Source organism: Euleptes europaea, chromosome 7 (assembly GCF_029931775.1).
Source record: "Euleptes europaea isolate rEulEur1 chromosome 7, rEulEur1.hap1, whole genome shotgun sequence".
In the NCBI taxonomy this organism is placed as follows: domain Eukaryota; kingdom Metazoa; phylum Chordata; class Lepidosauria; order Squamata; family Sphaerodactylidae; genus Euleptes; species Euleptes europaea.
In genome coordinates, this window is record NC_079318.1 from 48,503,230 (window position 1) to 48,529,639 (window position 26,410).

The window sequence follows — 26,410 nt, forward strand, 5'->3', positions numbered from 1 at the left end:
ATCTAGCCATGGTCAGCCATTGCCTGATAACATCTAGGCTATATTCCTTCAGTGGCTGTTTGTGGGACTAGGACATGTAGGAACTTCAAATAGTCCAGACTGGTTGCCCTCTTCTGTAAGGGAAGACATGATAGAGGTTTATAAAATTATGTATGGCGTGGAGAGAGTGGACAGAAACTCTTCTCCCTCTGTCATAGTTCTAGAACATGGGGTCATCTGCTGTAGCTGAAAGAAGAGAAATTCAAAGCAGACAAAAAGAAGTATTTCTTCACACAGCACATAGTTAAATTGTGGAATTCCCCGCCACAGAATGTGGTGATGGCGGCTAACTTGGAAGGCTTTAAGAGGGGAGTGGACATGTTCATGGAGGATAGGGCTATCTATGGCTACTAGTGAACATGAATACTAGTCATGATGCATACACATTCTCTCCAGTATCAGAGGACATCCCTATTATATTTGGTGCTGTGGAACATAGGCAGGATAATGCTGCTGCAGTCGTCTTGTTTGTGGGCTTCGTAGAGGCATCTGGTGCTGGACTTGATGGGTCTTGGTCTGATCTAGCATGGCTTTTCTTATATTCTTAAATTTTTAGGATTCAATGCAGCTTACAATAAATTAACACTCAAGGAACATAGAAATAATGAAAAAAACAATAAAAAAATCTCACCATAACAGACCTCACTCATTTATCCACATAGGTTTAGGAGATGGTGAGGCTGAGCAGCTGGTCCCACTCAACCCTGGATGGAACATACCAATTCCCCTAGAAGCACCAGTCATGGTGGTCAAGAAAGCAATTTCTCCAAATCTTCAATACATCACCAGATTCCATACTAAAGCCTCATTTGCAGCATCAAGTCCTTTGCCTGTATCTACTGGATTACTTCAGTGCCTACTTGCCATAGTGTTTTGTGTGTTTGTTTGTGTGTGTGTGTGTGCGTGCATGTGCTTGTGTGCCAGTTCACTTCCATCATACATGGCTTCCTCATTTCCAACATGATAGAAAGCTGGTAATTAGATCAATCTGCTCACCATGTGGGTCATACACATCTGTAGAGGATCAGGAAACGTAATCAAATTATTTGCCAAGGGCTCAGTCAGAATTATATTTCCAACATTCTTCTGGTTGAGAACACTAGTGCTATATGGTTATGTTGATATAAATTACAATAGTACATCTGACAAGGAAGAAAATGATTAGCTGAAATAGTAAAGATTTGTCTAAAGGCAAGCATGATCCCCATTCAACACTGATTCATTCTGTCCTAAGAACCCTTATTAGATTCAGGAGTGTGAATCTAAATTTCCTTGCAGTACATTTCCAGCCCTATCAGTACTCCTTCAGTTTCCCCAGTGGGGCAACTATCAGCTCCCAGCATGGTGTAGTGGTTAAGAGTGGTGTTTTGGAGTGGTGGACTCTAATCTGGAGAACAGGGTTTGATTCCCCACTCCTCCACATGAGTGGCGGGCATTAATCTGGTGAACTGGGTTGGTTTCCCCAGCTGGGTGGCTTTGGGCTAATCACGGTTCTCTCCAAGCTCTCTCAGCCTCACCTACCTCACAGGGTGTCTGCTGTGGGGAGGGGAAGGGAAGGTGATTGTAAGCTGGTATGATTCTTCCTTAAGTGGTAGAGAAAGTCAGCATATAAAATCCAACTCTGCTTCTTCTTCTGTTTCAGGTTGGGAAATGGCTGGGAGAGGCTTAAGCTCCCTCTCTCTGCCTGCCATGGTCCCAAAGCAAATTGGGTCCCAGTGGACCTGGGAATTGAGTTCTGAGCATAGAACCCCCAGACTGTCCAGTCACTAGCTCCGGGAATGGACCTAAGCAAAGTATAATGTGTAGTAGGCCACAATTCCAAAATTTCTTTCACAACGTTTCCTTTATAATGCCATCCCGATACTCCCTGTAGGGCTTTTTCAAATCAAACATTTCTTCTTTGAATTGATTTACACATTAACATTTATGGATGACAGTTTTTACCAAGAGTTGCAGGTGGTTTGAGAAAGAAAGAAAGAAAGAAAGAAAGAAAGAAAGAAAGAAAGAAAGAAAGAAAGAAAGAAAGACAATGTACACACAGGGGCCAACATTGCCTCCACTGTACCAGCTTCAACTCTTTCTCTGCCTCTAGTTTAAGGATGCCACTGAGTGTTACAGGCCCAACTTTTCCGCTCAGAAATCCTGTTTTAATTTTGTTTCTCATCTGGACATGATTTTTAAGAAACCTTGAAATTTAATTGTCTAGCATTTGTACAGGATGTTCTTTGGACTTTTGTGGGAATCATTGCACATCACTAAACAAAGGCAGTTACGAATAGTGTGACATGGTACTGGGGATGTTGCTTTTTTGTTGCTGAAATTATATGTATATATTAAATCATCATAGCAATGGGCTACTAGAATACAGCTCTCCAAATGATAGACATGGATCTGAGAATTTTGTTCAGGGGGGTTTTCAAGCATTCCTCAATAGGGGTACGCTTTGAGAAAAAATAAAGTTGTTATAGTTTTGGATCTGGGATTTGTGGAGGACACCTCTACTGTTATTGTTGATTTTGGGGTAGGACAGTACCAGTCTGAGACTCAAATCCATTAGAGTTTTTTGGGATTCCAGAATTTCAGGACCATTATTTTCAATGGGGGAAACAATTTGAGGGTTTGGTGCCGCTCTTTTTTAATGAGGACATTGAAGTTGCACAGAAAGCAGTCCTCCTTCTAATCTAAAGACCCCTATATTTCAACCAGAATGGTTTGGAGAGAGTGGACAGGGAGACTTTTTTCTCCCTCTCCCATAATACTAGAACACAGGGTCATCAGCTAAAGCTGGAGGGTGAGAGATTCAAAAGAGATAAAAGGAAGTATTTTTTCACACAACGCATAGTTAAATTGTGGAACTCCCTGCCCCAGGATGTGGTGATGGCTGCCAGTTTGGAGGGCTTTAAGAGTGGAGTGGACATATTCTTGGAGGAATGGGGTATTGTTGGCTATTAGTTAGAATGGATACTAGTCATGCTGCATACCTATTCTCTCTAGTATCAGAGGAGCATGCCTATTATTTTGGGTGCGGTGGAACACAGGCAGGATGGTGCTGCTGCAGTCGTCTTGTTTGTGGCTTCCTAGAGGCACCCAGTTGGCCACTGTGTGAACAGACTGCTGGACTTGATGGGCCTTGGTCTGATCCAGCAGGGCCTTTCTTATGTTGTTATGTTCTTATGACAAAGGGTTTCAGTGTCACAGACCCCGCAAAGTAAGTGCTCTTCGATGCACTTTCTCCACTGTTTCATATGAGTGGGGGATGACAGCATCCTAGAAGGGGAGCACCAGCTGCTGACATTAAAAAAAATACCTGGTTGTATCTGGTTTCTAACATTTCCACCGAAAACTCTGCAATGGCCATCCTTCTTTGTTGTGGTCTGTAGTCTTCTTTCACAAAGTAAAGAAGGTAATGTAGTGGTGTAGTGGTTAAGAGAGGTGGTTTGCAGCGGTGGACTCTGATCTGGAGAACCAGGTTTGATTCCCCACTCTTACACGAGTGGTGGATGCTAACTGTAAGGGTCTGTAAGCTTTTGCTTTGTGTGCTCCCCCCCCCCCCTGACTCATAAAAGCAGTCCAGGCCTTTTGCCTTTCTTTGGTTCAGGCGCTGCGTCCAGCAGGCCCCAGGTTGGAATGTCTCTTCCCACCATCCTCCTCCCTTGCTCTCTCCGACTCCCTCCCACCAGCTATGGCCTTAGTGTGTAGATAGTAATAACGAGCTTCCTGAGGTCTTTGATGTTCCTGTACCATGCACAATTATCTCGTAGATTCCCATAACATGCTTTTGACATCTGCTTCCCTGTAGGGGTTATAATTCTGTCTTTGTGAAAATGCTAGCACTTGCAACTTTGCCATTGTAAGGCCTATACTAACCTGAAGCTTCCAATAAAGTTCCTTGTTTCTGCATGACCGTCTGAGCAAGTGATTTTATGGAGTTTGCACAGGGAGGTTGGGAACCCTCACATTAAGTTGCAAGTCCTCTGCCTCGTTGTCCTGCTCCTGTACCGTTCTTGGACAGCTATGGCAGGCAATGGGGATGACAACGACAAGAAGGACAGCACCGTACCCAAGCAGCCCGATCCGGCCCCTTCGGAAGGGAAGTCGACTGGGAAGACGCCCAGTGGAGCTGACTCGGGATTGGGTCTGGGTACAAAGCCCAAGTCTACCCGCTTGAATACCTGGCTGGAGTCTCCCCGGGGTTGGTCGCTCCCGCAGAGCGACGCGCGGTCACGACGGACTGCAGTTCACGGGTTGGGGTTCGAGGACGATCCCGCCCGGAAGGAAGCCCTGCTGCTTCACCAGATGGATGAGGAGCGGCAGCGCTGGCTGGAGGAGCGCCAGGAATTACTGGACCGGATGGATGCCATGAACGCGGTGATTCTGGACATGGCTCAAGCCATGGACGACCTGAAGGTTCCGACGCCACCCCATCACTTTTCTGGGGTATGTGATTTCCCACCAAGGCTTAGAGATGGATCCCGAGAAGGTTCGGGCGGTAATGGAGTGGGACCCCCCCCACCACGCGCAGACATTTGCAGCAGTTTTTGGGCTTTGCTAACTTTTACCGAAACTTCATCCCTAACTTTGCCCAGGTGGCGCTCCCTCTCACTTCGCTCCTGCGTACAAAAGGGAAAGGGGCGGGAGCCGCCTTGCCCTCTGCTAGGTTGCAATGGACTTCGGACTGCCAGCAGGCTTTCGATACGCTCAAGCGGCTTTTCTCGTCCGAACCCGTTCTCACGCACCCTGATTGTGAAAAACCTTTTGTGGTCCAGGTCGATGCTTCTGACGTTGCCATGGGGGGGGGGGGGCTCTTGCAACGGGACGAGAACGGTCAGCTGAAACCTTGTGCCTATTTTTCTAAAAAGTTCTCCCAATCCGAAATCAACTGGGCCATTTGGGAGAAGGAAGCCGCAGCTGTTAAACATGCCCTCACCATTTGGAGGCATTTCCTGGAGGGGGCAGAGATCCCCTTTGAAGTTTGCAGCGATCACAAAAACCTGGAGGCCTTGAAAGGGGCTAGAAAGCTCACCGCGAAATAGATTCGTTGGGCACAGTTTTTTGCCAAATTCCGCTTTGTCCTGAAACATGTGCCAGGAAAGGACAATGCGTTAGCGGATGCTCTTTCTAGGCTCCCCCAATACCGCAATGACTTTGACCGACCGGTAGATTCCTTGTTTACCCCTGAACAGAGAGGGGAAGTCTCGGGACTTGCAGTAACCACCCGGTCCCAGTCCCACCGCCAGGATTTTCCTCCCCTCAAAGGAGTCCCAGAGGCTTTTCAACAGCGGCTCCGGGACGCTTCTCTGAGGGAGGCGGATCAGCAGGTTCTCCCCGCAAATCTCGACCGACAGGGCTCCTTTTGGTTGCAGGGGGGTAGGCTTTATGTCCCTGAAGTACTCCGAAAAGAAGTGCTGGGAATGGTCCACGGGGCCAAACTTGCGGGGCATTTTGGGTTTGTAAAGACTTTGCATTTATTGCGGCGTCAATTTTGGTGGCCAGGTATGAGAGCCGATGTGGAGTTGTACGTGCGAAGCTGCCCCATTTGCGCCACTGCCAAAAAACGAATGGGAAAGCCTCCTGGACTCTTAAAGCCTCTGGAGACCCCGACCATGCCCTGGGAAGTAATCGCCATGGATTTTATCACTGATTTGCCCCCAAGTCGGGGAAAAACTGTACTGTGGGTGATAACAGACTTATTCTCTAAACAGGTTCACTTTGTTCCTTGTGCGGGGCTACCATCGGCCCAAAAGTTGGCTAAACTGTTTCTTAATCACGTGGTGAAGTATCATTCGATCCCGAGGAAGGTCCTCTCCGACAGAGGGGCCCAATTCATTGCCAAATTCTGGAGGGCCTTCCTAAAAGTCATGGGGGTGGAGGAACAAGGACTCTCTTCAGCCTACCACCCCAGACCGATGGTCAGACCGAACGTGTCAATGCTGTGGTAGAATGCTATCTAAGGTGTTATGTCAATTACCACCAGGACGACTGGGTAGACCTACTGCCTTTTGCTGCATATGCCTATAATAATGCCCCCCATTCCTCCACAGGTTTCAGTCCGTTTCATGTGGTTTATGGAAAAGACTTTGGGCCCTTTGGTTCTCCTACCATCACTCCTGAACTTGAAGGGGTGCAGGAGGTCCAGGATTGGGTACAGGTGGTGCAGACCACTTGGCCCTGGCTGCAGAAAAACCTGGAAAGGGCCAAGCGCAAGTACAAAGACCAGGCCGATAAACATCGGTCTCCGGGGTGGGAACTCAAGGTGGGAGGGCAGGTTTACCTTTCCACAAAGAACCTACGTTCACTTCGGCCTTGCAAAAAGCTGAGTGACAAGTATGTAGGTCCTTTTCCCATCACCCGAGTGATCAACGACGTCACGGTGGAGTTGGAACTCCCCAAGTCTCTTCGAGGGGTACATCCGGTGTTCCACGTCAGCCTACTTAAACCGTATGTCGCTGCCCCTCACTTCCACCCCCTCCCTAAGTCCGAAATTCCTACGGTTGTGGGGGGGGGGGGAATCGCATCTTGAAGTTTCCAAAGTATTGGACTCTAAGCTGAAAAAAGGAAAATTGTTCTATCTGATCCGCTGGAAGCACCTGGGGCCCGCCCATGACGAATGGGTGGCCGCTCCCCATGTAGCGGCTCCCCGCCTGGTTCGAGAGTTTCACTCTGCCTATCCTGACAAGCCTCGTCCACCCGGACTCGGGGGAGGGGGGCCTTAAGGGGGGCAGAATGTAAGGGTCTGTAAGCTTTTGCTTTGTGTGCTTCCCCCCCCCCCCCGGACTCATAAAAGCAGTCCAGGCCTTTTGCCTTTCTTTGGTTCAGGCGCTGCGTCCAGCAGGCCCCAGGTTGGAATGTCTCTTCCCACCATCCTCCTCCCTTGCTCTCTCCGACTCCCTCCCACCAGCTATGGCCTTGGTGTGTAGATAGTAATAACGAGCTTCCTGAGGTCTTTGATGTTCCTGTACCATGCACAATTATCTCGTAGATTCCCATAACATGCTTTTGACATCTGCTTTCCTGTAGGGGTTATAATTCTGTCTTTGTGAAAATGCTAGCACTTGCAACTTTGCCATTGTAAGGCCTATACTAACCTGAAGCTTCCAATAAAGTTCCTTGTTTCTGCATGACCATCTGAGCAAGTGATTTTATGGAGTTTGCACAGGGAGGTTGGGAACCCTCACACTAACTAGATTTGTTTCCCCACTCCTACACATTAAGCCAGCTGGGTGACCTTGGGCAAGTTACAGTTCTATTAAGAGCTCTCTCAGCCCCACCTATCTCACAGGGTGTTTGTTGTGGGGAGAGGAAGATAAGGTGATTGGAAGCCGGTTTGAGTCTCCTCTAAGTGCTAGAGAAAGTCGACACTACCGCCCACCCCATCACCATAATCTTTGACAATAGTTTGAATTTTTCAAAGGGATAGAGCATATGTGTAATTACATACAAAGAACCAATCATTCAGTTGCTATAATGAGAGACATGTCTTCATGTTGAGTATCTACTCTAGGGGTGCCTTAATTATTTACTAATACTATTTAAGGAGTTCCTGGTGAGTGGGGTCTCTCATTCCTCTGAAAATGTCATCTGGTTCAGAGAAGCAGCTGTGAGCCTTCAAAACTCCTTCTTTGGGGCTGTCTTCAATGGTGATTGTCTGGGAGAGCTCCTGATTCCTTGCAAGGATCCAGTTGGAAGGAAGAAATGCCATTGCCCAGGAAATGAGGAGATTCAAAGAAAAACACCTGCTGCTGCTGACGATAAGTACCCAATGATGCAAAACAATAGTAATGGGGGGGGGGATTGTAATGCCTAAGAATCCCAGATTTGTGTCTACTGTTTCAGAAATCACAGTAATAAATTGAAACACCAATTTTAATCTTTATTTTCAGCTCAGGAAATTTCCTAAATAAGCATTCCATATTTCTACATGAGCAAAACTGAACATTTCCAACAATTTCTAGCAATTATAATTATTCTCAAGGAAAGTCAATCTGCTTCTAGTTATGTATGTAATCAGCTATGTATTTCTCTCTCACACACACACACTCACACACACACACTCACACAAATCACTCCATGCTATGTTTTGGGACTTGCTGTTATCCAGCACTACCCTCTATCTCTTCTGGTTTAATCTATTAAAAAACAGTTTTAGGGGCTTCCTATATGAAATTTAATGATTTCTCATTTAAAAAACAAACTATTTCTATTGAAATGAATCACATGGGGGCTATGCCTTATTATTGATAGGAAACATAAAGACCAGCTGTTTTTAAAAGGTTGAATTCTTTAAAGCACATATTTGCCAATTTTTTACAACTGCCAGTCCTAAACAAAAGAATTCATGACATAGTGATAATGGCCCTCTGCTTTCAAATAAACACAAGCGTACATGAGCAATTTTGGAGCATACTTGGTTGAAATAGAGAAAGTAACCCCAGATAAAAGCAAGCAATCAAGAAACATTCAAAATGTGCATTACTATAAGCATTAGCAAAATATTAATGTCTGAGCACAATTATTGATGGCCATGTGGAAAGCAAGGTGGGGAAGATCAAAGACTGGGAAGCAAAAGGAGGAGTAAAAATGGCACAAAGAAAAGCCAGTGGTCTCTCAAAGTAGCTGCACATTTGAGCCACAGCTCTTTGCTTTGACAAGTCACTTATGTGTAAAGCTGCTTCCTGCTTCTAGACTCATGTTGCTTTCTTGAGCACCCCACAGCATAGTGGGTGGGGAAGACCTATGCGCTCAATGTAAATTCCTCCCTCTGCACCTGGCTTCCTCCTGCACATGTGCCCCAAACCCAGGGTGGCTAAGGGGTGAGTGGTGTTGTTCAAAGAGAGTAAATTGGGGTTAGGAATAGGTTAGTGGAATAACTTTGGGTTGGCATACACAAGTGGAATTAGGGTTGCCATAGGGTTGCCAGGCCCCTCTTCGCCATTGGTGGGAGGTTTTTGGGGTGGAGCCTGAGGAGGGTGGGGTTTGGGGAGGGGAGGGACTTCAGTGCCATAGAGCAATTGGTTGGGAAGCTGTGAAGAAGAGGTGTTGGGTGGAAAGTAGTAATTAGGGAGTCATTGCTGTGCTCTTTTGTGTTATGTGGAGGTGAAGGATATGTTTGCTAAGGTTAAGCCTGGAGACACTGGAGAGTGTTTGAGGGAATGAGAGAAAAGGATGTGGTAAGTGGGATGGAGCAGAGAAGAGTTATTGGAGTGGAGAATGCAGAAGTAGAGAGGAAGGACTGCCCCTGGCCACAAAATATACACATTTCCCAGCAGTCATGAATTAAAAATCCACCAATGCTTAAAATGTACCACATAAAACAATCTTTTAAATATCATTCATAATTTATTATAATTTCCAAATAAAATACTATACCTCTTAATATAGAACCGATATCTCAAGAACATTATCCATAATGATAATTCATGTCAATTTACATTTATTCATTTATTTATTAATTAGATTTTTAACCCGCCCTTTCCCAACCAAAGTTGGGCTCAGGGTGGCTTACATCAGTGAAATGTAAGTTACAAACAGAATCTTCCAATAGTCATTAGGTATTAACCTCCTCTCCCCAAATCCCACACCTTGCCTTCCACATGGCCATCATTAACCTCCTCTGCCCCAAAAACCTCCCGCCGGTGGCAAAGAGGGACCTGGCAACCCTAGTATTAACTATTACCAAGATAATTGGCTAATTATTAATGGAAAATATCTATTTAAATTTGAAATATCATATGAGTGTGTGTAAAGTGGGGTCAAGCTGCAGCTGTCATATGGCAACCCCTCATGGAGTTTTCAAGGCAAGTGATTAAGCAGAGATGGTTTGCCATTGCCTTCTGCAAAGTCTTCCTTGGTGGTCTCCCATCCAAGTACCAACCCTGTTGAGCTTCCGAGATCCGATGTGATCAAGCTATACTATACCATTCCACATTCTGAAATATCATATGCAACCATCAACACATGCACTAGTATGGGAATTACAAAACAGATATCTGAAAAAGGCATTTTCAATTGAAATGGGGAAAAAATGTAATCCATCCATTTATTTGATGACTCTGAGGCAGTGCAGTGATTGGTAGATAATAGAAATGCTGAACACAAATACATCAATCATAGCTGTTCTGTTAATGCACCTAGTGTTCTCCCTGCCCTATGTTCCCTTGCTTCCCACAGCTCAGGAAAAGAAGCTATACAGCAAGGTGCCAGAATAACTATCGGGTCAGAAGATTTCCTGCTAATCCTGAATGTCAGAAACAGCTATGTTCAGATTAGGAGCATATTGCTGTGCTGTAGGCCCGCTTCGGATTGCACCTTCATGGCATGTTTAAATCACCTCATTAGGCGTTAAAATGGCAGCAGTGTTCATGGGTGAGTCCCTGGGATGCTGGCATGTCTAGTTTGGTCCTCAGTCATGCCAGAAGGCAAATTCAATCCCATAAGGCTCAGGGGATAGGGTTGCCAGCTCTGGGTTGGGAAATACCTGGAGATTTTTGGGGCAGAGCCTGAGGAGGGCAGGATTTGGGGAGGGGAGGGACTTCAATGCCATAGAGTCCAATTGCCAAAACGGCCATTTTCTCCAGGTGAACTGATTTCTATCAGCTGGAGATCAGTTGTAATAGCGGGAGATCTCCAGCTAGTATCTGGAGATTGGCAACCCTATCAGGAGGTGATTTTGATATTAGATTTGTGCTTTGACTTTTTTTCATACTTTCCCTCCATTACTCTAATCTTGTGATTCCAGTCTACTATTCAATGCTCACTCCTACATATAGAATGTTTCCTTTGAGATTTGCATGTGTCCCAACATTGCAACTGTGCTGTTGTTTTTCTGTGGGAAAATGCACTGTTTATTCCCTCCAAAAGACATACTTCTGCTTCTGTCCCGGGGAAGATCTCCAGAGCCATCTGATGGTTATTTATTTGCATCTGCAAGAGGGACTGGATCTTGGGTAAGGGGAGTATGTTCTTTGTGTGCAGCTAATAGACATGTGTATTTCAGTGCTATGGACCTCTGGGTAACGAAAAAGCTAATGAGATAACTTCATTTGAGAAGGCAGAACAGCATAAATTGAAAGGGTGTCATGCATTCTTTGGATGATATTAGCCACACCTCCTTCATTTAGAAAATAAATGAAGCTGTGCAAACACTTCGCTGATCACAAAATGTACTGGAAGAATTATCATGTTTTTAATATTGTACAAAAGGAAAAACAAAAGCTTGAAAGAACTCTAGCTGTGGATATTTTATGTCAGACCCAATAAAATAAGCATATGTCAGGGTCTAAACTATACAAATACGAATTATTTGCTTTCAGTAGATGTTTGCAAAATAGGATCTGTTTCAGCTTGCATTGAGCAACTTGATCAGCTGCTGAACAAGTTTGCAGCTTCCTGTTGGTCAGAAGCCAACTGATCAGGGGATCAGTTGTAGGGATGCCCCCCTCCAGGTGGGACCTGCAATTCCCCTGAAATTATAGCTGATGTCCAGACTACAAAGATCAGTTCCCCTGGAGAAAATATATGCTTTGGAGGGTGGACCATGGCATTACACCATAGAGAGGTCCCTGACCTCCCCAGGCTCCACCCCCAAATATTTAGGAGTTGCCCAGCCTGGAGCTAGCAACCCTACCCCCACCCTCAGCTGGTGGCCAGGAAGGACCTGGTGACCATAATCAGTTGGGAGTCAGGGTCTGATCTCCAGTCACTTCTCTGTATCCTAGCCTTGTTGTACTACGACACAGGAAAGCTTCAGGGGTAATCAGAAGCCAGCTCACAGCTGATAGAAGATCAGCTTGGAACCAGGTTCTGATCACCCTCCCCACACACACCCTGTAGCTCCACAGTGAAGCTGGAGATCAGAAGCCATCAGTTTCTGATCTCCCCATAGCAAGAGGGAGAGGAGAAAGAGATTGTCGCCCTCATTTTCTCTATGTCCCAAGTTATCTCCTTTTCTCTGCAGCTCAGGAGAGAAGAAAAGGTGGGGAGAAGAGAAGCAACCTCCCCCCCTACATGAGAGCTTGGGCCGAAGGAAAAAGGAGCCATCACCTCTTTTTCTCTACAGCCTGGGTTGGGGACAAGGGAAATCAGCTGGGCCATCTGGCCACCCCCCCCCCCCAAAAAAAAACTTTGCTGGGTACAGTGCAAAATTTCCCAGTCGGGACATAAGAAGTCAGCTCCTAGCTGGTCCCTCATCAGCAGGGAGTCAGCTGCTGATGGCTGCAACTAGCCTGTTCCTCCAAATAGACACAAACAGGCTGCAAAAAACCCCAGAAGCTGTAATTTAATTGACAGCTTGATTTATTTATTTAATTTTTATTTATTTAAAACATCTATTAGTCAAATGTACGATTGCTTCTGTTGAGCAGGATGTGAGCTAAATAAAATAAAATGGGTCTTACTTCAGAGGAGGCCTGCTTAGAATTGCTCCCTATGTGCTCTAGTATTAATGTGATACTCTCCTAGGGACTGCTATGTTCCAAACCAGCTGATGCTTTATATTGCCATGAAGGGCAGCCAACACGTGTTACAAACTAGTCCCAAGTGTACAGCTGTACTGGTATTTGTTCAAGGGACATTTCTGATCTAAAATATTCCAGACTTGCAGCAATCTGGAATTGTGGAGATTTCTGCACTTCAAAGAATGACACTCTCATCTGTGATTCAGAAGAAGACTGCCTCATATGTTTTAAGCAAGTTTTAAGCAGTCAATCCATGGGTACTAAAGGAAACAAATACATCATGTTGCTGTTAAGGACAAAACCATGTAGTCAAAGATTCCCAGTGCTACTTAGAGTACCAACTGCTTTTATTACATTTTAATTTCTTCAGTTTCAGCAACTGCACCTGGATAGAGGCATGAACTCATCTTTTTAAAAAAAATATAGCACAGCTTGATTTCATACACTCCAAATCTCCTTTGAAGTTGCTTATTGTCCTCGAGGGACTGGTAAAGAATTGCAATTTATGATTGGACAAGAAAGAGGTTGGTAAATTATGGGGAGAAATGTGCAAATTGGACATGTACTTGGTATGCTTTACTGTGAATTGCACTGGGGAAAAGAGGTTTCCCTTGAGTTATCCAGTATAAGAACATTTTCATTGGTTTTACAAATCCTGAACTTCCTAATTATTTTTAAAACCTGTTCTTTTAGTTGGAGGGGGGTGGGGGTGGAATTTTTTAAAAAGTCATTGGAGGCTATTTGGGGCTGCCAGCTCCCCCCTCTCCTCTGGCGGGAGGCTTTTGGGGCAGAGCTGAGGGGATCGCGCGCTGATGCGCCGACTCACGTGCGCATCACTTCCGGTTTACACCCAGAAGTGCCGCATCACAAGTGGCACTTTACCACTCAAACTGGGAGTTTGAGTGGTATAAGGCCCCTCGCGAGGTGGCATTTCCGGAAACCGGAAGTGACGTGCTGCGGTGTGTACGTGCACGTTTGCCCGCCAATCCTCAGCTGGTTGGCAGGCAGAGGGGTAAATTGCTGGGGGTTTGCCCGCCGCCACCAGGCATCTGGAAACCCTAAGGCTGTTCACTGAATGCCCCATTCAATGCAAACAACTTATCAACCAGCATCTCCTCTATGTTACCTGGATTCAGTTTCAGTTTATTCTTCCTCAGATCCTTTCCTATCACATGGAGTTTACCTCAGCACAGACATGGCAGCTCCTGGAAATTTAGGCTTGGTAGTATCTGGCTAAGGAGGGAAGGCGGCATGGTATAGCCTGATTTCACCAGACCTCAGAAGCTAAGCAGGGTCAGACCTGGTTAGTATTTGGATGGGAGATCACCAAGAATTATCAGGGTTACTATGCATACTATGCACTGGCAAACTATCTCTGTTAGTCTCTTTCCTTGAAAACCTCATAAGGAGTCGCCATATGTTGGCTGCGACTTGATGCCACTTTACCCACACAATATGTGGCTGAGGAGGGAAGGCATCATGGTACAGCCTGATCTCATCAGATCTGAGAAACTAAACAGGGTTGGCCCTAATTAGTACTTGGATGGGAGACCACAAAGAAAGTCCAGGGTCGCAACACAGAGGCAGCCTTCTTGCTTTCTTGCCTAAGGGGTTGCCATAAGTCAACAGTTTGAGATATGCAGATGACAATATGTTACTGGCAGAAAATAGTAAAGACATGAAACAACTACTGGTGAAGGTTATACCTGAAAGTGCGCAAACTGGATTAAAGCTGAACAACAAGAAAACAAAAGTAATGACTAGTGGGGAATTACACAACATTAAGGTTGGCAATGAAGAAATTGAAACTTTTCAAGATTTTCTATTCCTTGGCTCCATCAACCAAGAAATCCGAAGGAGATTGAGACTGGGAAGGGTAGCCATGAAGGAGGGAGAAAAGATTCTTACGTGTAAGGATGTGTTATTGGTGACCAAGATCAAGATAATTCATGCCATAGTATTCCCCATTACGATGTATGAGTGTGAAAGTTGGACGATGAAGAAAGCTGACAGGAAGAAAGTCGATTCCTTTGAAATGTGGTGTTGGAAGAGAGTTTTATGGATACCATGGACTGCCAAAAAGACAAATAAGTGGGTTTTAGATTAAATCAAGCCTAAACTCTCTCTTGAAGCTAAAATGAGTAAACTGAAGGTTTCGTACTCTGGTCACATTAGGAAAAAACAAGACTCACTGGAAAAGACAATAATGCTAGGAAAATTGAAGGCAGAAGAAAAAGAGGAAGACCCAAAAAGAGATGGACTGACTCAATCAAGGAAGCCATGGCCCTCAGTTTTCAAGACCTGAGCAAGGCTGATAAGGATAGGACATTTTGGAGGTAATTAATACATTGAGTTGCCATAAGTAGGAAGCGACTTGACACCAATTAGGCTCCAACTCATGGGGGCAAGCCTCAGGAAATTCAGACTCTCTCATTAAATCCAAACGTTATAGCTAGTGTGGCAGACACATGGTTGCTGTGGCAGTATATGATTGTCCCACAGTTTTTGTACACAGGTTTTGCATGTTTTTGTAGGGCAAAAGAAATGACTAGCTTTGCAATGGATCTTCTCAGGAATAAACTGACCCTTTTCTTAGAAGATAATCCTGTGCTCACTCTAAGAATGAACCCAGCAGGCTGAAGGGGCCCTGCTGGCTATTATGTTCAGATTGATTGGTGGGCAGCAGTCCTAAGGTGAAGTTCCCTTCATGCTTGGATTCTAGGGATGAGATGTAGTTAGGGTTGCCAGCTCTGAGTTGGGAAATACTTGGAGATTTGGGGGGCAGAGCCTGAGGAGGGCAGGGTTTGGAGAGGGGAGGGACTTCAATGCCATAGAGTCCAATTACCAAAGTGGCCATTTTCTCCAGGTGAACTGATCTCTATTGGCTGGAGATCAGTTGTAACAGCAGGAGATCTCCAGCAACCACCTGGAGGTTGGCAACCGTAGATGTAGTTAACTAATATACTTGATCATAAAAATCTGGGCCCTATTTATGTCTCTGTGTATAGGACCTAAGGTAGTCTAACAACAGGTTACGATTTCCCCAGGTCAGAAACAGCCATGTTCTGAACTTCTGTGTTCTTCTCAGGTTTGTGTGGACCCAACTTGAAGCAGGAGAATGGCATGCAGACAGAGGTGGCTTAGACCATCCTCTGTCTCATTTTCCTGAACTTCAGTGGTCCCAGGAGGGTGCTGTTTGTTTTCCAGGGGGGAGCAGATGTACTTATGAGCTACATGCTACACAATGGGGCAACTAGTAACCCCCCAAGGCTGTTTCAGGCTAAGAAACTGGATATGGGAAGAAAGTCTCAGCCCCCATTTTCTGTGTATGCCTGGGAAGTGCAGAATTTCAGAACAAGCTTCTCTAAACCTGGGGGGAAACGAAATTTGTAGTTAGGCCCTGACATTGGCCATTTAAAATGTCTGACCAGGATGCTTTCTTTGGCAGACTACTGACACAACTTGGATTTAGATTTTCCAGCTTACATTAGCAGGGGTAGCAGGTGCTTAAGGGACCCATCAAACAACACTACTGAAAGGAGAAAAGTACTAAAAACTGATATTTTACACAGTAGAAGTATTTAAGGAATGATGTAGATAATTATTATAATATGCATATATCTCTACACTGAAATGAAAAACCTTTTGCATTTTGTAATTCTCTTAAATAGATTGCTCACGAGATTTCATCTTGATTCCAGGAGTAATGTTGACATAAAATTCCAGAAGATAATGTCATGGAAACATGAAATTCATTTTTAGTGCTTCAAACTAGAGTTGCCAAAGAGACGTCAAGGTTTACAATGGGTTGTTTGATATTCAGCAGCTTTGGTGGATATAAGTTGGTATCACCTGAAAGCTCATTCACAAAAGTGGCAGATTTCAAATTCATGTCATGAGCTGGCATTACATAGAAATATTGACCCTGAATTCCTCACTCTGTAGGTTAAAGTTCTGAACACTTGCCCTTCCATATCCCACCCAATCTGAATCCCTACCCAACTCTAAAAATCCAGCATAACACTCCCAAATAAAAGCTACAATAAAACTTTTTAAAGAAGTTTCCCAGAAGTATTCCTAACTGGCCAGCATCCTTAATATTGGTGATGCATTTTTAAAGAAGTTTCCCAGAAGTATTCCTAACTGGCCAGCATCCTTAATATTGGTGATGCATTCCTGTTTATATTGCTCTTTATGCTTTTGTTTTATGGGGAACACTGATGTCTCATGAAAAATTGTCATTGTTACGTGTAAGTTAATTCTCCCTGAGCCAAAAGTACAGAGCTCCTTGATCTGAAAGTGCCTCCCTTTCCCCTCCATCCCCCCCTAATATTAAAGATGACTGCAAATGTCTTTCTAGGGAACGAGGATTTTCTTTTACAGGAGCCAAGACTTAACAATGCTGTAGGGGGAACGAAAGAATCTATATGACAAATCTTGTAGTACAAGTTTTTGTGGTTAACCAGGAAACGTGCTATGAGTCAATTCTTTGGAAAGAGTTTAGTAATTAAATACAAATGCTATGACATAATCATTTACACGCAGCAGAGAGATTTTTAGATTAAATCTGCCCTGACCCCGTTGCTCAGCAAGTGTTATCTGGGATTCTGGAGAGTCACCCGTTTATTTACATTCTAATTTGACCCACATGTTTTATTATAAACAAGCGCCTGCATTTGCTCAAAGGAACCTGCTCCAGAGTCCAGAGCAATTCTTGTTAATGAGCTCAGCTGACCTAGATCTGTTCCAGTGGAGAAACCCATAAAATAACAGCTTCAGCATTAGATTCCTTCCAATAATACACACTCTCACACAAACACACGTACTTTCTCTCTTGAAAATGAGGTCAGTTCTTATGCATCATTCCAGATAAACAAGGCAGGAAATTGAGCTCTTGTGTTTAATAAGAACAATTGCATCATCAGCCCCATCTATTTCCACTCCAGTGGCCACCATGTATCAGCCGTATGCTTCCAATCGCTGAGGGCTTGCTGTGGGAATAGTTGCCACACACAAAAGTACTACAGGCCTTCAGAAATGAAGTCTTTCTGCATGCTGGCTTGGGAGTGGGAACTGAACATGCCTTGGACTATTCCCAAGTTCGAGCTGTTTGCGTATGTCTGACACAAACTGAAAGGAGCAAGTTGCTGATCGTGAGAGGTGTTCATAGAGATTCCATGGGGTTTCCCTAAACTGAATGAAAACAGTCAAAAGGAAGAATGTTTAATTGTTTCAGTCATAGTGTTGCCAAATGCCCGGCAGCAGCCTCACCACTGTACCCAAGTATGGGAGGGAAAAGGGGTGGAAATGGCATTCCTGGTGTAGTGACTTCATTTTCGGACAAAAACCTGGAATAGATTGTGATGGACAGGAGGCTGTCCTTCCCCTGAAGGGAGAAACAGCCACTCAGAGGAGCCCTTCGGAGTGATTTTCCAATATACAATCACCTTTCGGAAGGGGGATGGAATGTAGGAGGGGAGCACAGAAGGAGTTGAGATCTGCCTCGGAGAGAGCAGTGACAGCTCAGGTCTGGCTCAGGAAAAAGAGCAGACGGAGTGGAGGATAGAGTCGGGAAGGACCATCAGGGTCATATAGTCCAACCCCCTGCACAATGCAGGAAATTCACAACTACCTCCCCCCCCCCGCACACACCCAGTGACCCCTACTCCATGCCCAGAAAATGCCCTGCCTGGGTAACTCTGCCTGGCAGTGTGGCAGAGAGGTTCAGCTCTATCTCTGGGACAGAACAGAGACCCCCCATTAAATAGGCCTATCTCTGGTGATGAGCAGACCATGTATCTTTTAGTCTGACTCTTGGGAAAGGGCAGGCTGGTATGGGTGGAATACTGAGGTGTATAAGAGGAGCCCACCTAGTAGCTAATCAGTAATAGCCTGTTTCTGTGAAAGTGTTAAAGAAAATACATAACTGATCTAATTTTAAGTGCCCCAGCCAGGTTTCTCCTTTGTCATCCTGGAGACCTGTGCTTCTGTTCTATTCCTTAAAACTATCTTGTATGTAAATAAATAAATATTCTTTATTGTTTCTGTTCTAATACTGTCTCGGTGACCTCCTTAACCTACATGCACACTTCACAATATTTACCTCGCAGCACCGAACCCAAAGCCTATACACTCGCTACCATTAGTACACCTGGTAACTGAGGGAAGGTTTATCGTTGATAACAAACCTAGATCCAGAAAATCTAAGGAGGCTGTGTGTGTCCTCAGCAGGGAAAAACAACAGGCTTGTCACAACTACCAAACTGTTCAATGACACAATAAAATGGCAAGTCATTAATGTATTACATCACTGCTGGACAGAGGATGGCTGCCTCTTGCTACTGTCAAAAACTTCATACCTTATTTAAAAAGAAAAAGTACCCATGAACAGCATAATTGGAAGACTTCTACGAAGAGCTATCTAGTCAATTACTCTTTTCATTTATGCTTACTGCAAGGGTGGCAGGGGTGGATTGTCCATGGTGGGTATACGAAAACATGGAGTTTTTTAAAAAGGGTTGTTGTATTATGTCATTTCCATGTCGTGCTACCCATGTTCCCCAAATTGTTTTTAAAAATTAAAATGATGGGAGGAGAATCTGATAGTCATGTGAGAACACAGGGGTAGAGGGCTTCAGCATGCATCAGGTGTGAAAAGGAAACCCCAGATAACAATGGAGAGAAAATGAATTGCCCTCTGTTGACTGGCATCTCGATTGCAAGGGCAATTTCACACGCAGTCGCCCTAGCAACTAGACCACCATGAAAAACCACGCTGGGGTGGAAGCAGCCTCCACTGAAGACAAGCACTTCAATTCAGCCGTGGCTTTTGCACAGTCCACTGGACGGCATCTCCTCAGGCTAAATGAACAGCTGTTCTTTCTGTCTCTAGAAACTTTTACATAGAGGCCAACCGATAAGAGAACTGCTGGCTGGTCCTGTGCAAATTATGGAAATATCGCAGCTTGAGAAATACTTGCTTGGCTGCACAGGCGTGTCTCAGAGTGTCAGTGAGAAAGGCGGGCAATAAATAAATGAGGTTTGCCGTCTGCAGTGGCACAGGGCAGGGGAGAGTTTGTTTGGCACTTTGCAGGGTAACCATTCTGCTACCTATTCTTTGCACAAACACATCCTAGGAGCAGCAGGATTTACCCCACGATCTACAACTTACTCAGGGGAAGGAACTAGTAGCTCTTCCTCTGGCTTAACATAAGAAACAAACAACTGTGTATAGATCTAATTGGCCAGATCATTATACTTCCAGAGGACCCAAACTGACATCACCAGGATTTCCTGTTGGCTCAGGACAGTCTGGATTGAGTTTCTTAATGGAGCTAATTCGACCTTTCATACTAAGGATGACAGGATTCAGAATGATGGGATTTAAAAGCATAAAGAAATCATCCTTCCCCTCATAGATAGGTGAATGAGAGCTGAAACGGTGATAGCCTTAAGCAAACTCTCGGTTGTCTCATTTTAAAATTTATCTGCTTGGGATAACTGAAGTCAGAATCAAAGATACATTTGCCATTAGTAATCATTTGGCACCGATGTATAATGTAATACAGATCTCTTCTATCTATGGCAGCGTTCACCTTTTCCATAAGTGTGTTGGGCCCAAGATTTACAAGCTAATGAACTCGAAATGACGCTAGGTAGACAGGGCCTGTTGCCCCACACCCTGCCTTTTCACTGAATGCAATAAGTCAACCCTCACAAGGCTTACGCTCTCAAGCTGTCTGAAGGCAGGTTATCTGTTGAAATACTTATCCTTTTATGAGGGTGAATCCAAAGTGCATTGTGTAATGTATAATAAAATTAGTTGGGGGGGTGTGCAAAGAGAGGGAGAAGAAAGAGAAGAAAAGATAACACAGTAAAATAAGCTCCAATGACTTCACCATTCAGTAATGGCTCCTACCAAATAACAGTCCTGTAGTTTTATCTTTCGAAACCAAGATTGTGTTAATGCTCTAAAATTAAATCTCTTGTGAAGTTATCTGGAATTTCTCAACAAGTTTAAAAGGGGGATTATTTTTTCATCCGAGGTCATGCCTCAAGAATTTGTAGGAATTCCGCCTGGAAAGTAATAATCAGTGGAAACTGGCAGTCAAAGCTAATTTATACTACTCTTCCAGATAAAAAATTCCTTCCATCTTAGACCTGCATTTAAAAAAGAAGAAGAAGATTATTATCACTCGAGAGAATACATCAGTGAAAAAATAGAATAGAAGGGAATGACTTAAGAAGAGTCTTGCTGCATCTATAGAGTTTTTTAAACTTTTTTTTTTAAATACTTGAGTAATGGAGAGAGAAAACTGGGAAAAGGGAAGTGAGGGACTGGAGGTTAACCACAGTACTATAAAGTCAGTCCCACTGAAAACTTGTGATCATGAAATTGGATTATGTGAGCCTGCCTCTGAACTTCAAGTGTGTCTGTTGTGCTACACATCAATGGTTCAGTTTTCATAAGGAGCCTCAGTGCCGGATTTACGTATAAGCTAAACAAGCTATAGCTTAGGGCCCCACTCTCTTGGGCCCCCCAAAAAATTTTAAAGGAAAAAAACCTGGATGTACATTTCCAAAATATAAGATAAAAAACAAATAAAAGAAAAGAAAATAAAATAAAAAGCAACAGTGTTTTGTGTTGTGTAGGCTCCTATGATGTAAGTAATGGGCCCCGCCTGCTAGCCTGCTCCCTAAAATATCACTGGTTTGCTCCCTAAAATATCACTGGTTATCTTAATTGTATTTCAGTTCAACAATTGCTTTGATAAAATACATATTTTGTTATGTGCAAATGGCTTTAGATACCTGTTAGGTCCATAAATTACCATATAGCATATATTCAACACAAAAAACAGCGACAATTTGTTGTTGACAAAGGACAGCTGGACATATAAAGGGCCCCATTACCTTCAATAGCTTAGGGCCTCATCAAACCTAAATCCAGCCCTGAGGAACCTGATTTATATGTGTGTGCATATCGTTTGATTATGCAACAGTGCATCCCCGCAGATTCTCCTGGAACTCTCTGTGTCATTGAATACTATCAACCATGGTATCCTTTTGGAGAGGCTGGTTGATTTGGGAGTGGGGAGGATCGTGCTTCAATGGTTCCTCTCTCCCTTGACTGGCTGTTTCCAGAAGGCTGTGCTGGGGGACTGTTGCTTGGCCCCATGGCATTGATGCTATGGGGTCCTGCAGGGTTCCAGCTTGACCCCCATGCTGTTTAAAATCTACATGCAATCACTGGAAGAGATCATCAGGGAATTTGGAGTAAGGTGCCACCAATATGCAGATGACAGCCAGCTCTACTTCTCTTTAACAGCTGAGTCAGGGGGGTCTGGGAAAGTCCTGAACAGGTGCCTGGAGATGTTAATGGCATGGGTGAGGACTAATAAACTGAAGCTCAATCCACACCATACTGAAGAGCTGTCAGTCAGTGAAAAAGCTGCTCAAGGACTGAGGAGTCAGCCTGTTCTGAAGGGGGTTGCACTGTCAGGGGTTTGTTCTAATAGTCTATGTTTATATTCTGGGCTGGGGTTTTTAAAGCTGAATTTTAATCAATATCTTTTAATGTTTTGCGTTTATTCTTTTTTATTTTGTAAGGAGCCTCGTGCACATTCTTGGAGGGGTGGCGTAAAATTTTCTAAATACAGAAATAAACAGACAACATAGGATGTCTTACCCTGAATGTGTTATATTGTTTTGTTGTAAGGGCCTACTAGGTTACAGGAAGAGGCGGAAATAAATTTAATAAATGAAAAAGGTGAATGAGAAAATGAGTGAATGAATGAACAAATGAATGGACTTTATTGAAAAGCATTTTGTCTGAAGTATGAAATGCTATGCAAGTTTTATCTATGTTGTTGAAGGCTCATTCACACATTCACATCGTCATGAAGTCAGCAAATGAACAGATACTCCAAGTGGAGTCCCTGTGCACGTGGAGCAGCAACATCAGCAAAATAACTCCTCCTCAATGTGGTTTTGGCATGAGAAAACTGTTTGAGGGGCAAGTGGAAGACCTGGTGTAGTGGTTAAGAGTGATGGTCTGGAGCGGTGGACTCTGATCTGGAGAACTGGGTTTGATTCCCCACTCCTCGACATGAACGAAGGAGGCTAATCTGTTGAACTAGATTTGTTTCCCCACTCCTACACATGAAGCCAGCTGGGTGACCTTGGGCTAGTCACACTCTCTCAGCCCCACCTATCTCACAGGGTGTCTGTTGTGGGGAGGGGAAGCGAAGGTGATTGTAAGCCGGTTTGATTCTTCCTTAAGTGGTAGAGAAAGTCGGCATATAAAAATTAACTCTGCTTCTTCTTCCTCCCCCAGCAGCACCATTCTGAGCCTGTTTGGGCCGTCTTTTTTCCCCCTAGAAGCAGTTCCCCACAGCTGCAATTGAAAATGCGTAAAAATGCGTGGAAAAGGTAACATATAGTTTGCTCTAAGCCTCCAGAATCAACCTTTTTCCCCCTAAACTGGAAGCTGTGGTCAAGTGGCTGAGACAGAACAAGCTGAAGCTTAATCTAGGCATGACTGATAGTGGCTGGTAAAACTGATTTTCTAGATGGGAGTGATCTGTTGCCATGGATGGGATTAAATTATCCTTTGCAATGATTTTAGAGGTGCCCAAGTATGAAATAACCTCAATAAGCTTAAACACCAAATGGTAACAGATAGACTTTAACAAATACAGTGTTTATTTACCATCACTGGTGTGGCTCCAACCTTCCTCCAAGGACCCTTCCTCCAGCCTTACTCCATTGGAAGAAGAGCAACTTGAATTGAAGGAAGGCTGCTTAGAATGCAAGAGTGGAGTGGTAGAATCAAGTTCCCCTGGCTCATTGACCGATTTCCTCAGTCTTTATGTAAACAATTGAGCGGCAATTGGCATGCACGTACTACAGGCCTGGGGGAGGGGGAGAAGAGAACTAGAACTCTCATGGAATGTGTGAGAAGTAGGGTTGCCAATTCCAGTTTAGAAATTCCTGGAGATTTGAGGGTGAAACAAAAACAGATAAGTGGGTTCCAGATCAAATCAAGCCTGAACTGTCCCTAGACGCTAAAGTCACTAAACTGAGGCTATTTGGTCACATTATGAGAAGATAAGCCTCACAGGAAAAGACAATCATGCTAGGAAAAGTTGAAGGCAGCAGGAAAAGAGGAAGACTCAACATGAGCTGGATTGACTCTATAAAGGAAACCACAGCCCTCAGTTTGCAAGACCTGAGCAAGGCTGTTAACAATAGGACATTTTGGAGGACATTGATTCATAGGGCCGCCATGAATCGGACTCGACATGTAACACACACACACCTGGAGAGGTTGCAATTTGGAGAGTGGAGGGAGTTCAGTGGAGAACTGAACTCAGAGCTGCCATTTCCTCTAGTGCAGTGGTTCCCAACCTTTTTTGACCAGGGACCACTAGGACTTTTTTGTTCGGTGCAGGGACCCCAAGGTTCAAAATAAAAATTCCGGGAATTTGAAAATAAACTTTAATCATAACTGTTAGTTAAACATTAAACTTAGAATTATATTTGAATATATATATTTTATAATAGAGAACTTTTAATTGAAAATATTAATTTGTTATGGGTTTATAACTTTGTTTCGCGGACCTTAATTTAGTTCTCGCGGACCCCTGGGGGTCCATGGACCCCTGTTTGGGAACCAGTGCTCTAGTGGAACTGATCTCTGTAGTCTAAAGATCAGTTGTAATTCCAGGAAGGCTCCAGCTCACATCTGGAGGTTGGTAACCATAGTTGAGGATACACATGCATGAAACATTGCCATTTGTGCTGTACTGTTTAAATACATGAAAAGTAACCCAACAAACAAGAACTGTTGTTCACTAACAGCCAAAACTGTCAACAAAAAATAGCTCTGTGATCATAACCAACAGCATATGAGCTGAACTGGGTAGTGTTGGAACATCCTTACTTTATTCCTCATCTCTTCTTACAGAATACTTTATGCCTGCTTCTTCAGTCAAGCAAGAAGAGGAATCTGTTATTTTTTCATGCAGGAATACACCAGACTGGAGTTTTCTCTAAGACAATTACTCCAAGTCAGACACAACACCAGAATAAATCATGACACATTGTGGTATCTGAACTAAGGACCTCACACATTAACTACTGTCTTTCTAAAATCACAGCCCACATTCCCTCTGGATTCCTCATGTCTTCCCTCCAAGTTCCAGGGAAAAAGTTAAGTCAGAAGGATTTTGCCTCTAGAAATAGAAGATGCAGCATAACTGCCACCTTGTGCAAGGCTCCAGCACATGACTCATTGTAGGGCATGTACATGGGAGTGCAGCTGTGTTCAGTGGATTGCTCATACATTCACCTTGATAACTGCAGCTGCTCAGAAATGTGAAACAGTGGAAATGGGATGATAACAGGGTTTACCGTGCGGCCAGAGACTACAAGTTACAGCTGCCATACGATAAGCTTCTAACGAGCTACTGCATGGTTCTTTTCTCCATTGCCATTCTCAGTTTGATATTCTCATTTACAAGCAATGTGAGACAAGAAAAAGATGCATTTGCAAACTCATAATTCAATCATTTTTATTACCCTACTGCTACCTCTCTCTAACATTTATACAGTGGCAATAGTGTGATAGGTTTTGAAACAAGAATAATATAGTCCTTGCCCAATGGGATAGCATCTATTTTACAGATGAAACGGGCTCAAGTGACATTGCTAGAGACTGAAAATTAATTGCATTGGATGGGTTATGAATGAAGATGTGTGTACTTCATAATTCCATGTCAACGCCTAAAGCAACAACAACAACAAACCTGCTACTGGGCAGAGAATTCAGCTTCCTGAGAATCAAAGGCTAGGTTCATGTGATTGGCAACACCCAGGTGACCAACTCTGGGAGGGGGATGGCCAGCAAGTTTGATACCATCAAGGACTACAGTCAGGGTGCTGACTGCATGAACCAGTGTGATCATAAAACTCTATGCTGTATCTGCTATACCTAATGTTATTCCAGCAGCCCTTTTTCAATTGCATGGATCCTGCTGAGAGCCTGACCAGAGATTCTGAGTTCAGATCCATTTATTTATTTATGTATAGTCCATCTTTCTCACTGAGACTCAAGTTGTAAGTCAGTACAATCAGTAGGATGAGGACACACTTACTAAACCCTGTAATAGGACTAGGATTGCAAAAATCTGAAACAAGTATTAAACATGATATTGTTGAAGACTTTCATGGTCAGAGTTCATTGGTTCTTGTAGGTTATCCGGGCTGTGTAACCGTGGTCTTGGTATTTTCTTTCCTAACGTTTCGCCAGCAGCTTACTTCAGAGGAGTAACACTGAAGATGCCTGCCACAGCTGCTGGCGAAACGTCAGGAAAGAAAATACCAAGACCACGGTTACACAGCCCGGATAACCTACAAGAACCTATTAAACATGACATGACAAGAAAAAAAAGCAGCAACACATACCGTAATACATATTAGTCCCCAGTCCTTTTCTCTCTACTGAAACACCTTCCTGAAACATACTGTTTCAATGCTGCCCTATTTCTTTATGAAAATGCCCTCCTGAACAGTTGTGTTTTACATAGTTTGTGGAAAACCAGAAATGTGGGAGCCTTCTTGACCTCCTCAGGCAGACCATTTAATAGGGTGGGGGCCACTAGAGAGAATGCATGTGTACAGGCAGTTGTTGATGTTGTTCATTTGCAGGGTAACACCTGCACCTGTAGAAGGCCTTATTCAGATGAACAAAGTTATTGTGGTGGGACATAGGAGGAGAGGTGGTTTTTGCAGATATGAGGGTCCAAGGACATGAAGGGCTTTCTGTTTGATGGTTGGTACCTTAAATTGAACCCAGTAGCTAATGAGTTGCCAATAGAGTGACTGCAGAGTGGGTATAGAACAGCTCCAGGGATCTG